General features: G+C 44.0%; 1 pseudogene; it reads left to right on the forward strand.

Moving 5' to 3' along the window:
• Window positions 1-2145: 2145 nt before the first annotated feature.
• LOC146006017 (5S ribosomal RNA) lies at window positions 2146-2264 on the forward strand (annotated as a pseudogene).
• Window positions 2265-14898: the final 12634 nt, after the last annotated feature.

Raw genomic sequence — 14898 nt, forward strand, 5'->3', positions numbered from 1 at the left:
AATCAAAAGGCAACAACATTGGAATATTTTATGATCTAGTGAAGAAAGATCTACGTGAGAAAGAAATGGAACCCATTGTTCAGAAAAATCTGTCCAATACAGAAAGAGAAGCTCTAAAAAACCTGAAAGACAATCCAGAAATTATCCTCAAACAAGCTGACAAAGGAGGCGGCCTTGTGATCATGGACCGGGACGCATACATATATGAAGCAAACAGACTTCTAAGCGACAAAGTATCCTACGCAGCACTGAGTAAAGATCCCAAGGAAGAATTTATAGAAGACATGAGACCACTACTCCTTCAAGGATTACGGGAAAAATATTAACTAAAGAAGAATATCAATATCTAATGAGGTCAAATCCCATTAGCCCTATATTTTATTTTTTGCCCAAAATCCATAAGTCTTTACAAAATCCACCAGGACGACCGATAGTGGCAGGGATTGATTCCCTGACCTCAAATCTATCAGAGTATGTGGACATTTTTTTACGGAAATATGTGACGAATCTGCCAGCCTATTTGAAAGACACCACCACGGTTTTAAATCTTTTAAAAGATTTTAAATGGGAGGAGTCTTTCCACTGGGCCACAATCGACGTCCAGTCGCTGTACACCTGCATTGAACATCAACAGGGGGTTGAAGCATGTAAGGAGTTTATGGAAGAGGACCCAACACTCACCCCACAACACAAAAATTTCATATGTGATCTCATGAATTTTATCCTAAGTCACAATTATTTGAAATTTTTGGACCAGTTTTATCTTCAAAAATGTGGTACAGCGATGGGCACGATCTTTGCACCCAGCTTTGCGAATCTTTTTATGGGAAGTTGGGAAAAACGTTTTATCTACACAGACCATGCTTTTAAAGACAACATCAGGTTTTACAAGAGATATATCGATGACATTTTAATTGTTTGGGAAGGTGATGAAGAATGTTTTATGGATTTTATGAAATACATTGAAGATAACCAAATGAATTTGCGTTTCACGTCCAAAATCAATAAATCTGATATTGAGTTCCTAGATCTGGTTCTGATAGGGGAAGATTCAAAAGTGAACACAAAAAACTACATCAAACAAGTCGACACCAACAGCTACTTGCACTTTAAGAGCAATCATTTACGAAAGTGGAAAGAAAACATACCGTACTCGCAATTCAATCGTATTAAAAGAAATTGCAGCAGCTATGAGGATTGTGAAACCCAGTTTGAGATGTACACAAAAAGATTTGAAGAAAAAGAATACCCCACTATAATTCTTCAGAACGCAAGAACAAAAGTGAGGAACATTGAAAGAGAACACCTACTTGAATACAAAACTAAAAAGGAGGACAAAGAACATGTAGCCTTCATCACCACTTTTAACCAACATGAGCATACAATAAAACAGAGCCTAAAAAAACACTGGAACTTGTTACTCATGGATCCGATCCTCAAAGAAATACTTCCACCACATCCCGAAGTAATCTTCAGGAAATCTAAAAATTTGAAAGATATTCTAGCACCAAGTCTACTCACAACGAAAAACACCCAACCGCACTCTGGTCTGAAATGCACGGGCTCATATAAATGTGGAAAATGTAATATTTGCAGATTTGTTCACCCCACCCGAAAATTATTCACTAACCACAATGACACTAAAGAATACCGCATCAAAGACTTTATGAACTGTAACACCTCATCCGTCATCTATCTTCTGGAATGCCCCTGTCATCTGAAATATGTTGGCAAGACAAAAAGACTTCTTAAACTAAGAATCCAGGAGCACAGCAGAAATATAAAGAATAAAATCGACAGCCACGCTCTATATAAACATTTCGAGAACCATCACAACGCTAACCCCGAGGGACTGACCTTCAAAGCCATCGAATGGGTTAAGCTTGGACCAAGAGGTGGCGACCTGGCGAAAAAACTATCCCAACGGGAAATGTACTGGATATTTGAATTGAACACTTTACATCCCTTGGGTTTTAATGACAACTATGAGATAGCGCCATTTTTATAAGGTCATCCTGGTTTTATCCTTTTATCTTTTATCTTATCTTCTTTATCCACCTGTTACTCACGCTTCACTATTCATATATATAGTATATTGTAAGAACCTAATAAAGTACTTAAACCTCCAGATGTTTGTTTGCCTTTGTCTACAGTCAAACCACACTTGTTACGCCCAATCTCGTCCGATATTGGAAGCTAAGCAGTGTTGGGCCAGGTCAGTACCAAGATGGGAGACCTCTTGGGAAAACCTGCTGCTGTAGCACCTAACAGGGAGATCGTACCAGTAAAATCACATGGTTCATGCAATTAGTAGCACTTTAGCACTCTTTTGCCTTTCTCTGGCAACGTACCCACCCACTGTAAGACTAATCTTGTAGTGATACCATACACCATATCGCATTAAATTATTAATATTAATCAGCATCATTTAATTACATGATGTAATATCACTCTATCTTACCATCTCTATAGCTTGTTAACTGGCATAGAATTACCTAAACCACTAATGTAAATTTTATCACCATCATATTCTGTTTATCATAGTACCACCAAAATTCTTTAAACATAAGTCACCATATTAATGAATACAGTCTGGAATAGATTTAGTCACCATATAAACAAATACAGCCTAGAATAGATTTAGTTACTTTGTTCTTTTGTATATTTTCATATTGAAATCCCTCCGGCATGATAAGCTTCAAGGAGATGGCCGCTATATGCAATTCACACAGAAAAAATCCTCCACAAAATGGCCGCCGGCATACGTTTTAACAGACATATCCGCAAGAGCTGCAAAGATCATCCACTGAGCCCTGCAACAAGCCGGCACATGCGCACTTGACAGAGAAGGTCACCGCAGATCCAGCGCGTCCTCAAGCCGCGCATGCACAGTAGCGCTATGAGGATGCCGGAAGCGTGGCGGAAGTGCCACATTATACGGACTTCAAATATTATTGCTTCTAGTTGTCTAAAAATGTTCTTATCATAGCGTTTATGCTCACTTAAGTCCCAGTTCACTCTACATACGTTTGTTTAGTCCCCTACGTGTGCTTATGCCTGTACAGCCGTTTTTGATATATCTAATTAGCAGGAAGTGATGTCATATCCCCCTAGCTGACATACAGGTATAAATACATGTCAGACTTCATTTGTTCTCCAGCCCTTGAAGAAGTCACATCGACGAAACGCGTTGGGACACCTACCTCCTACTACCTCATAAGTTAAGGATTTTTATATCTTAACTTTTATATATATATCTTTTATCTATTCAAACTTTTTATCTCTAGTTCCTCCAATTTTTAGATACAAGTGTCGTTTTTTATCTAATTCCCCTTATTGTACCCCCCATTTTTTCTATATATTACCCATAACATTGTCCTTTTATACAATTGATATGCTCATGTATGCATAGTTGTCCTATATTTTTTACTGTCCTATCCTTTTATTGTCATCCCATTAAATACTTTCTATATATATATATTTCGTACATTTTTATCTTTTAAATTCACAATAATTGGTCGCCATTATCTTTCTTCATCTCTTTCCATAACCCTACAAGTAACATACCATTACTTTTATTGAAAGATAGGCTGACACCTTCATATTATAAGGGAATATTATTGTGAGTCTTTTTGATATAGCACAAGTGGCGCCTCTTTTCCAAAACAAATATATATATATATATATATGTATGTATATGTGTGTGTGTGTGTGTGTGTGCGCGTGTGTGTGTGTGTGTTTGTGTGTGTTATAAGCAAAGCTACTATTACAGTAGATGACAGGTATAGCAAACTATCAGAAGAAACTTACTTAGTAATACTAATGATACAGCTGAAGTTGTCAGTAAAGTACACATTTGACAGCTGTATGAGCACAGTGCATGCAACTGTTATTATAGGAAGAAATGTGTTTGACACAACAGCCTTTAAAACAGGAATGCAGCTCAAGCTCACTTAGTCATCTGTAATATAGGATCAAACCTCTACTGTATATTAAATGTAATGTGACATTTAGCAAAATTACCAATTTCATGTACCATGGATACCATATCTACAGAAATATCACAGCAGCTTCCAACGGTATTTATGAAAGATAAATACATTCTGTGATGCTGACATTATTGCTCTACAGGATTTCTTGTGTTTAACAGGTACAGACATGTTTTTTTATACCTGGCTATAAACAAGTGAAAAGGATATTATCCCAAAACAATGGACAAAAATATTTTATTTAAGTAGTTACCTATTATTATTATTATTATTATTATTATTATTAATTGTATTATTATTATTATTATTATTATGATCATCATCATCAATAATAATAATAATTCAGAGGTCACATACATACATATATATTCATTATTTTAATAATACCTTTTAACCCTTTTAAAACCTTCAACACATACCAAACAGCTCAGAAGAGCTTCACTGTGCTATACAGTATAATTCACTTTCAGAAACCATTTCTTAGTGTTATTCATCCATTTGTCTTGAAACCTTTAATGAGTGCCCCCAAAAAAGAGTTTTCTTTTCTTTGTGGACAAACTCGTCCAAATAATTTTAAGAAAGTAGGCACCCCAAAATGAATTCCCTCCACTTTGCCAGAACCTTTATCACTTAAGTGAGGCTTATCTGGGGGAGTCTAGTGCGGATACTCACCCCTTTGTTTTTTCAGGTGGCATACAGGCTGCCCTGGAATGACTGTGTTTTTGGAACAGTAAGTACCTCCATGCCCTGACACTAAGACCTGCTGATACCTGTTATTTGTATAAAAAAAAAGAATTACATACTTATTGGGCTAAATAAAGATTTAGGGGGGAATTTACTAAGATGTGTATTCTACTTCACATGTGACGTTGCTATATGCAACCAATCAGATCCTGTCTACTATCTTCTAGAGGATGCTAAATAAATAAGAAGTAGATTCTGATTGGTTGCCCATAGCAACATCACATGTAATGTAGGATACACATCTTAGTAAATTTCCCCCTTGCTGTCATTTAGAAACTTTTGGGAACTGTTGACAGGATGCAGTTATCTCGAGGACTGCAATACCGACATCACTCTTAATCCTGATCGCAAGTACGCAAGGGCATGTTAGAGTTAGGCCATACGGGTGGAAAGAATTAGTTTTAAGCACTATGGTATGGGTGAAGATTAGGATGTGTAAAGGAGAGGGATAGGTTTATGCTGAGGTGATGTAGGATTAGGGTTAGGTATTAAGAAGCTTGGTTAGGGTTGGGTTATGGGGAGGGTGGTTAGGCTGCGGGAAGGGAGAGTTAGGTGATGAATACAATTCTAGTGAGGCGGCACTCCTATATGGAAGGTTTGAAAAGTTTGTTTAGTGTCAAATTGCAAGCATGGATACAAAGGTAAACTTTTCAGGGCATATACTGTACAACCCTTTTGTCAAAACTTCCATCAGTTTATGCTCACAATCATTACATAGAATATAACATTCAAAAACACCTTCCTTTCATAAGGTTGGATGCTATGAACTTTAAAACAAAATTATTGTCAGCATAAGCTGATCCTATTGTGCATCTACATTTATTGTGTATTTACATTATGTTATATGTGATTTCAGAAACTATTGCCCCTGATGAAGTTTACTTAAGGACGAAACGCGTTGGGTAGATCCTCATGTTTATGAAAGCCATTGAAGAATCTATCAGCTGTACAAATAGATCTGTGGCAGTTTGCATTTAAGAACCTTTTTAATAAAAAAATATTTGGATAAAACTTATGCTTATCGTTTTGGACTTTGGGAAAACTTTGTCCTCTTTAAGGTCATAGTTCCCAAATCAAAGGGTTTTATAAGAGCGCCAGTTCACTATTGTTGTATACATTGTTTTTTCCTCCCCTTCCTTCAGGAAATTGTAGAGTATAGACTGCTTCTTAATCTATTAAGTATATTTTGTAACTTAGCATGCATTGGAATATTGTTGTGTATATGTGTGTGTGTGTATATATATATATATATATATATATATATATATATATATATATATATATATATATATATATATATATATATATATATATTCCAAAGACAAAAAACCTTACGGTTTTACATGTCCCATTAAGGCTTCTTACACATGATCTGGCATTTCTGAAACCTGTTATAACTCTTCCACTCAAACGCCAAAAAGCAATGAAATTCCGATCATTAAGGCTGACGCCTTAATGGACGTGTTCCTTGCGCAATACAGATATGGTACGCCATCACAGCCTGTGGGTAAGTGCAGATTCAGCACTCTCACAGAGTGAGATTGCTGTCACTCACACAATGGTGGAGCTGCTAATTCACAGATTTGTGTGCTCATTGGAATACACACATGCAGTCTATGCAACTGAAGGTCTGAGCAGTGATGTGGCGCACTCATCCTAATAAGTACCCACAATCATCTAAAACTGTCTATCCCACTGAATTACTATAGTGTTCATTCTAGCACCCGCCATCTTTGAAAACCCATGCAGTTCCTCTTCCCTGTCTGGGGTGTAGCGGTCTGCTGTAGTGCTTCTAGCACAGTGTGATCTGTATATCAGCACTGCAAACCAGACCTGTGCTAGAAACACTACAGCAGACAGCAACACCCCAGACAGGGTAGAGGAACTGCATGGGTTTTCAAAGATAGCGGGTGCTAGAATAAACACTATTACTAGAGCTATCCCACTGAGGGTCCAACATCTTTCACACTCACTACCTATTTCCATTTCATTTAGTATTCACATACAGTTACCAGAAACATCTTTCATAATTGCAAAAACTATAATACTCCCAACTACTATGCATCTACACTTTCTTCTCCTATACGCCTTCATGCTGCTCTGTCTTCTCCGATACCTACTGCTGTGTGTATTCCCTCATCTGCACCAATGTGTCTTTCGCCATCTGCGCTGCCCTGTCTTTCCACACAGATGCCATTGTTTCCTTCTACCTGTGCCACTGGCTTCCCCTCTATTAGTGATACTCTGTCTCCCCCTCCATCCATGCCACTCTGCCCGCCTCATGCATGACACAGTTTCCTTCCATCTGTACTGCCGTCTCCCCTCTCCATCTGTACTGCTCTGTTTTCCCTTTATCCCCTTTGCTCCGAACCCCCTCCCCCATCCCTGCTGTCTTTCCTCCAACTGCTCCTCTGTTTCCCACCCAATCGCATCACTCTGCCTTACCTTCCCCAATCTGTGCCACTCTTTTCCACCCATCTGCTTCGTTAGTCCCCCATCAGCGCTGCTTTGCCTTCTAAGCATTTCTATTCCTCCCCATCTGCACCACACTGCCTCCTACCCCAATCAACACCACTTTTACCCCATCCTAATGGCTCTGTTTACTGCTCAGACCTTCAGTTGCATAGACTGCATGTGTGTATTCCAATGAGCACACAAATCTGTGAATTAGCAGCTCCACCATTGTGTGAGTGACAGCAATCTCACTCTGTGAGAGTGCTGAATCTGCACTTACCCACAGGCTGTGATGGCGTACCATATCTGTATTGCGCAAGGAACACGTCCATTAAGGCGTCAGCCTTAATGATCGGAATTTCATTGCTTTTTGGCGTTTGAGTGGAAGAGTTACAACAGGTTTCAGAAATGCCAGATCATGTGTAAGAAGCCTTAATGGGACATGTAAAACCGTAAGGTTTTTTGTCTTTGGAATTTCATAGCTTTTTTTCAATTTATTTTTTTAAATTCAGAATTGTAAAATTTAACTGTAAGAATAAACATTGGATTTTTTAAAATGTTTAACAATAACACACCCTTGTCAACGAGCATTACCACTGGCTACAAGCATTACAAACCCCTGGCAATGAGTATGACACCCATCCCAGAGCATGGAAGCCCTGGCAATGAAGACACCCATCCCATGAAACCCCTGGCAATGAGCATGACACCCAGTGTGTAGAAGCTATACTGTAGGGCATAATGTATCACGGGCATTGCAGTGTGGGGCATATGGTGCAGGGGAAATTACTGTATGGGGCTTAATATGGTGAAAAAAATGTTCTTCCTGTGGTGGCAAAGGTCTGTAAGTGCAGGGCCAAAAACTGGGTTGTAAGGTAGTCTTCTCCGGTGAGGCCACGCCCATTTTAATGAGACCACGCCCCTTGCCTGGGGCAGAGAACAAATTACAAATGTATGGATAGGGTTAGGCTGCGAGTGTGTGTGTGTGTCTGTATGGACAGGGTTAGGCTATGGGTCTATGAATTGATAGGGTTATGCTGCAGGTGTGTGTGTGTGTATAGAGTGTGCGGATGGGCGTGTGTGCAGATAGGGTAGGCTACATGTGTGTGTGGATGGTGTTAGGCTATGTTTGTATGGATACTGTTAGGCTACGTGTGTGTGTATGGATAGGGTTAGGCTACATGTGTGTGTGTGCATATATGGATAGGCTATGGGTGTGTGTGTGTTTGGGAACCGTGTTATAACCCTGCACACACATACACAGAGTCAATGATGCCTATCCCTAGATATACATGACACGCTGACCCTACCAGGTCATGGATCAGCTGCGGGTGTGTGAGTATGTATGTATGGATGCATAGGGTTAGGCTACATATATGTGTGTGCACGCATATGTATGAATGTATGGATAGGATATGGCTGTGTGTGTGTGTGTGTGTGTACAGGGTTAGGATACAGGTGCCAGAGTCAATGATGCCTACCTGTACATGACACGCTGACCCTACCAGGTCATGGAACTCCACCAGGCTGAGTGTTCCTCCCGGGGATGGCGATCAATCTGTTCCTTCTGTCTAACTTGATGGTTTCCCCACCAGCAGCGAGTTCCCGGTGTCCGCAGATGCTGAGCAGGAACACAGAGCCTGTCCTCCTTCTTCTGGCATGGTAGTGATGCGGTCTCCAGAATGGATCGCCGGAGTTAAAGGGAGTGTCGATGGGGGGCTGCTGCGCATGTGCCTCCTCCCATGGTCCTCCCTGCAAAGGACCGTGGGAGGAGCTACACACGACTGTGCATGCGCAGCAGCCCTCCCGGAGCCATTTTGGCTTTCTGCAATGATAACATTTGTTTTTTGGGTACAATCAAATTCTAATAAGAGAAATGTGACCTATTTTAGTCTAAAAAAAAGGGAGGGAGGCAGTGAGTCACGCCATACCTCTGGTGCTACAGTATATTGAATAAAATAATAATAGCCAAGGAAAGCCGCATATGACAACAAGCAAACCAGCTTGTAAGAAATAAAAGATAACAATTGGAAAGCTGTCACAGCATTAGCAATTATACCTTTGATTAAAGTTAAAAATTAAATGTAATATAGGTCCCCCTTTTCAATAATAACACAAGTCTCAGTTCATTTCAAATAACAGAAATATTTTATAAACACATAATAAAATCATATACAAAAATATACATAAATCACATGTAATTAATTGTAAAACAATGGAACTTAAGGTGCTGGAGTCCAAATTAATTAAAAGAATTGAACATAGGAGCAGCAGACCTCACTTGAAGCTCAGGCAGGATGGTGATTGAGCCGTCGGAAAAGAGCTGGGTGTATGTATGGTAAGGGTTATAGGCTGCGTTGTGTGTATGGTTAGGGTTATAGGCTGCGGTGTGTGTGTATGGTTAGGGTTATAGGCTGCGGGTTGTGTGTATGGTTAGGGTTATAGGCTGCGGGTTGTGTGTATGGTTAGGGTTATAGGCTGCAGGGTGTGTGTATGGTTAGGGTTATAGGCTGCAGGGTGTGTGTATGGTTAGGGTTATAGGCTGCGGGTTGTGTGTATGGTTAGGGTTATAGGCTGCAGGGTGTGTGTATGGTTAGGGTTATAGGCTGCGGGGTGTGTGTATGGTTAGGGTTATAGGCTGCAGGGTGTGTGTATGGTTAGGGTTATAGGCTGCGTTGTGTGTATGGTTAGGGTTATAGGCTGTGGGTGGTGTGTATGGTTAGGGTTATAGGCTGTGGGTGGTGTGTATGGTTAGGGTTAAAGGCTGCAGGGTGTGTGTATGGTTAGGGTTATAGGCTGCAGGGTGTGTGTATGGTTAGGGTTATAGGCTGAGGGGGGTGTGTATGGTTAGGGTTATAGGCTGCAGGGTGTGTGTATGGTTAGGGTTATAGGCTGAGGGGGGTGTGTATGGTTAGGGTTATAGGCTGCAGGGTGTGTGTGTATGGTTAGGGTTATAGGCTGCAGGGTGTGTGTATGGTTAGGGTTATAGGCTGCAGGGTGTGTGTATGGTTAGGGTTATAGGCTGTGCGGTGTGTGTATGGTTAGGGTTATAGGCTGAGGGGGGTGTGTATGGTTAGGGTTATAGGCTGCAGGGTGTGTGTATGGTTAGGGTTATAGGCTGCAGTGTGTGTGTGTATGGTTAGGGTTATAGGCTGGGGGGGGTGTGTATGGTTAGGGTTATAGGCTGTGGGGTGTGTGTATGGTAAAGGGTTATAGGCTGCGGTGTGTGTGTGTGTATGGTTAGGGTTATAGGCTGCGGTGTGTGTGGTTAGGGTTATAGGCTGCAGGGTGTGTGTATGGTTAGGGTTATAGGCTGCAGGGTGTGTGTGTATGGTTAGGGTTATAGGCTGGGGGGGGTGTACGGTTAGGGTTATAGGCTGTCGGGTGTGTGTATGGTTAGGGTTATAGGCTGTGGGGTGTGTGTGTATAGTTAGTGTCATAGGCTGTGGGGTGTGTGTATGGTTAGGGTTATAGGCTGCGGGGTGTGTGTGTATGGTTAGGGTTATAGGCTGCGGGGTGTGTGTGTATGGTTAGGGTTATAGGCAGCAGGGTGTGTGTATGGTTAGGGTTATAGGCTGCGTTGTGTGTATGGTTAGGGTTATAGGCTGCGGTGTGTGTGTGTATGGTTAGGGTTATAGGCTGCGGTGTGTGTGTGTATGGTTAGGGTTATAGGCTGCGGTGTGTGTGTGTGTATGGTTAGGGTTATAGGCTGCAGGGTGTGTGTATGGTTAGGGTTATAGGCTGCAGGGTGTGTGTATGGTTAGGGTTATATCCTGCAGGGTGTGTGTATGGTTAGGGTTATAGGCTGCAGGGTGTGTGCATGGTTAAGGTTATAGGCTGCGGGGGGTGTATATGGTTAAGGTTATAGGCTGCGGGGGGTGTATATGGTTAGGGTTATAGGCTGCAGTGTGTGTGTGTATGGTTAGGGTTATAGGCTGCAGTGTGTGTTTGTATGGTTAGGGTTATAGGCTGGGGGGGTGTGTGTATGGTTAGGGTTATAGGCTGTGGGGTGTGTGTATGGTAAAGGGTTATAGGCTGCGGGGAGTTTGTGTGTATGGTTAGGGTTATAGGCTGCGGGGTGTGTGTGCGTGTATGGTTAGGGTTATAGGCTGCGGGGTGTGTGTGTATGGTTAGGGTTATAGGCTGAGGGGGGTGTATATGGTTAGGGTTATAGGCGGTGGGGTGTGTGTATGGTTAGGGATATAGGATGCGGAGTGTGTGTGTATGGTTAGGGTTATAGGCTGCGGTGTGTGTGTGTATGGTTAGGGTTATAGGCTGCCGGGGGTGTGCATGGTTAGGGTTATAGGCTGCGGGGTGTGTGTATGGTTAGGGCTATAGGCTGCAGGGTGTGTGTATGGTTAGGGCAATAGGCTGCAGGGTGTGTGTATGGTTAGGGTTATAGGCTGCAGGGTGTGTGTATGGTAAGGGTTATAGGCTGCAGGGTGTGTGTGTATGGTTAGGGTTATAGGCTGCGGTGTGTGTGTGTGTGTGTATGGTTAGGGTTATAGGATGAGGGGTGTATGGTTAGGGTTATAGGCTGCGGGGTGTCTGTGGTTAGTGTTATAGGCTGTGGGGTGTGTGTATGGTTAGGGTTATAGGCTGCAGGGTGTGTGTTTGGTTAGTGTTATAGGCTGTGGGGTGTGTGTACAGATGGAGCGGGTCTTATTGTTGCTGGCGAATCGCCAGCAGCACGTTGCTGGTGATCCGCCAGCAACACGGCGCTCCATCTGACTGAGACGCGCGTGCGTCCCCCCACGCACGCGCGTCTCAGTATCCGGGCGGCGAGGCAGACGCAATCCTGTCCGCCACACGCTTCAGGGTGTAGATACCGGGTAACCGCCGGCAGCACCGTCGGAAGAGGACGCGCGCGCACCTCATGCACGCGCGTCCCCTTCCGGCATACAGATGGCGCGGGGCAGGGGATGGCAGCTGGCGTCGCCATCGCCATCCCCTGGATATATAAGTCCCGCTCCATCTGTATGGTTAGTGTTATAGGCTGCGGTGTGTGTGTATGGTTAGGGTTATAGGCTGCAGGGTGTGTGTATGGTTAGGGTTATAGGCTGCAGGGTGTGTGTATGGTTAGGGTTATAGGCTGCAGGGTGTGTGTATGGTTAGGGTTATAGGCTGCAGGGTGTGTGTATGGTTAGGGTTATAGGCTGCAGGGTGTGTGTATGGTTAGGGTTATAGGCTGCAGGGTGTGTGTATGGTTAGGGTTATAGGCTGCAGGGTGTGTGTATGGTAAGGGTTATAGGCTGCAGGGTGTGTGTGTATGGTTAGGGTTATAGGCTGCGGTGTGTGTGTGTATGGTTAGGGTTATAGGATGCGGGGTGTATGGTTAGGGTTATAGGCTGCGGGGTGTCTGTGGTTAGTATTATAGGCTGTGGGGTGTGTGTATGGTTAGGGTTATAAGCTGCAGGGTGTGTGTATGGTTAGGGTTATAGGCTGCAGGGTGTGTGTATGGTTAGGGTTATAGGCTGCAGGGTGTGTGTATGGTTAGGGTTATAGGCTGCAGGGTGTGTTTATGGTTAGGGTTATAGGCTGCGGGGTGTGTGTATGGTTAGGGCTATAGGCTGCAGGGTGTGTGTATGGTTAGGGTTATAGGCTGCAGGGTGTGTGTATGGTAAGGGTTATAGGCTGCAGGGTGTGTATGGTTAGGGTTATAGGCTGCGGTGTGTGTGTGTGCATGGTTAGGGTTATAGGATGCGGGGTGTATGGTTAGGGTTATAGGCTGCGGGGTGTCTGTGGTTAGTGTTATAGGCTGTGGGGTGTGTGTATGGTTAGGGTTATAGGCTGAAGGGTGTGTGTGTGTGGTTAGTGTTATAGGCTGTGGGGTGTGTGTACAGATGGAGCGGGTCTTATTGTTGCTGGCGAATCGCCAGCAGCACGTTGCTGGTGATCCGCCAGCAACACGGCGCTCCATCTGACTGAGACGCGCGTGCGTCCCCCCACGCACGCGCGTCTCAGTATCCGGGCGGCGAGGCAGACGCAATCCTGTCCGCCACACGCTTCAGGGTGTAGATACCGGGTAACCGCCGGCAGCACCGTCGGAAGAGGACGCGCGCGCACCTCATGCGCGCGCGTCCCCTTCCGGCATACAGATGGCGCGGGGCAGGGGATGGCAGCTGGCATCGCCATCCCCTGGATAGATAAGTCCCGCTCCATCTGTATGGTTAGTGTTATAGGCTGCGGTGTGTGTGTGAATAGTTAGGGTTATAGGATGCGGGTGTGCGTATGGTTAGGGTTATAGGCTGCAGGGTGTGTGTATGGTTAGGGTTATAGGCTGCAGGGTGTGTGTATGGTTAGGGTTATAGGCTGAGGGGGGTGTGTATGGTTAGGGTTATAGGCTGCAGGGTGTGTGTATGGTTAGGGTTATAGGCTGCAGGGTGTGTGTATGGTTAGGGTTATAGGCTGCAGGGTGTGTGTATGGTTAGGGTTATAGGCAGCAGGGTGTGTGTATGGTTAGGGTTATAGGCTGCAGGGTGTGTGTATGGTTAGGGTTATAGGCTGTGCGGTGTGTGTATGGTTAGGGTTATAGGCTGCAGTGTGTGTGTGTATGGTTAGGGTTATAGGCTGGGGGTGTGTGTGTATGGTTAGGGTTATAGGCTGTGGTGTGTGTATGGTAAAGGGTTATAGGCTGCGGTGTGTGTGTGTGTATGGTTAGGGTTATAGGCTGCGGTGTGTGTGTGTATGGTTAGGGTTATAGGCTGCAGGGTGTGTGTATGGTTAGGGTTATAGGCTGCAGGGTGTGTGTGTATGGTTAGGGTTATAGGCTGGGGGGGGTGTACGGTTAGGGTTATAGGCTGTCGGGTGTGTGTATGGTAAAGGGTTATAGGCTGCAGGGTGTGTGTGTATGGTTAGGGTTATAGGCTGCAGGGTGTGTGTATAGTTAGTGTCATAGGCTGTGGGGTGTGTGTATGGTTAGGGTTATAGGCCGCGGGGTGTGTATGGTTAGGGTTATAGGCTGCAGTGTGTGTGTGTATGGTTAGGGTTATAGGCAGCAGGGTGTGTGTATGGTTAGGGTTATAGGCTGCGTTGTGTGTATGGTTAGGGTTATAGGCTGCGGTGTGTGTGTGTGTATGGTTAGGGTTATAGGCTGCAGTGTGTGTGTGTATGGTTAGGGTTATAGGCAGCAGGGTGTGTGTATGGTTAGGGTTATAGGCTGCGTTGTGTGTATGGTTAGGGTTATAGGCTGCGGTGTGTGTGTGTATGGTTAGGGTTATAGGCTGCAGTGTGTGTGTGTATGGTTAGGGTTATAGGCAGCAGGGTGTGTGTATGGTTAGGGATATAGGCTGCGGTGTGTGTGTGTATGGTTAGGGTTATAGGCTGCGGTGTGTGTGTGTATGGTTAGGGTTATAGGCTGCCGGGGGTGTGCATGGTTAGGGTTATAGGCTGCGGGGTGTGTGTATGGTTAGGGCTATAGGCTGCAGGGTGTGTGTATGGTTAGGGCTATAGGCTGCAGGGTGTGTGTATGGTTAGGGTTATAGGCTGCGGGGTGTGTGTATGGTAAGGGTTATAGGCTGCAGGGTGTGTGTGTATGGTTAGGGTTATAGGCTGCGGTGTGTGTGTGTGTATGGTTAGGGTTATAGGATGCGGGGTGTATGGTTAGGGTTATAGGCTGCGGGGTGTCTGTGGTTAGTGTTATAGGCTGTGGGGTGTGTGTATGGTTAGGGTTATAGGCTGCAGGGTGTGTGTGTGGTTAGTGTTATAGGCT

This window comes from Crinia signifera, chromosome 5 (assembly GCF_055691185.1).
Source record: "Crinia signifera chromosome 5, ASM5569118v1, whole genome shotgun sequence".
NCBI classification, from domain to species: domain Eukaryota; kingdom Metazoa; phylum Chordata; class Amphibia; order Anura; family Myobatrachidae; genus Crinia; species Crinia signifera.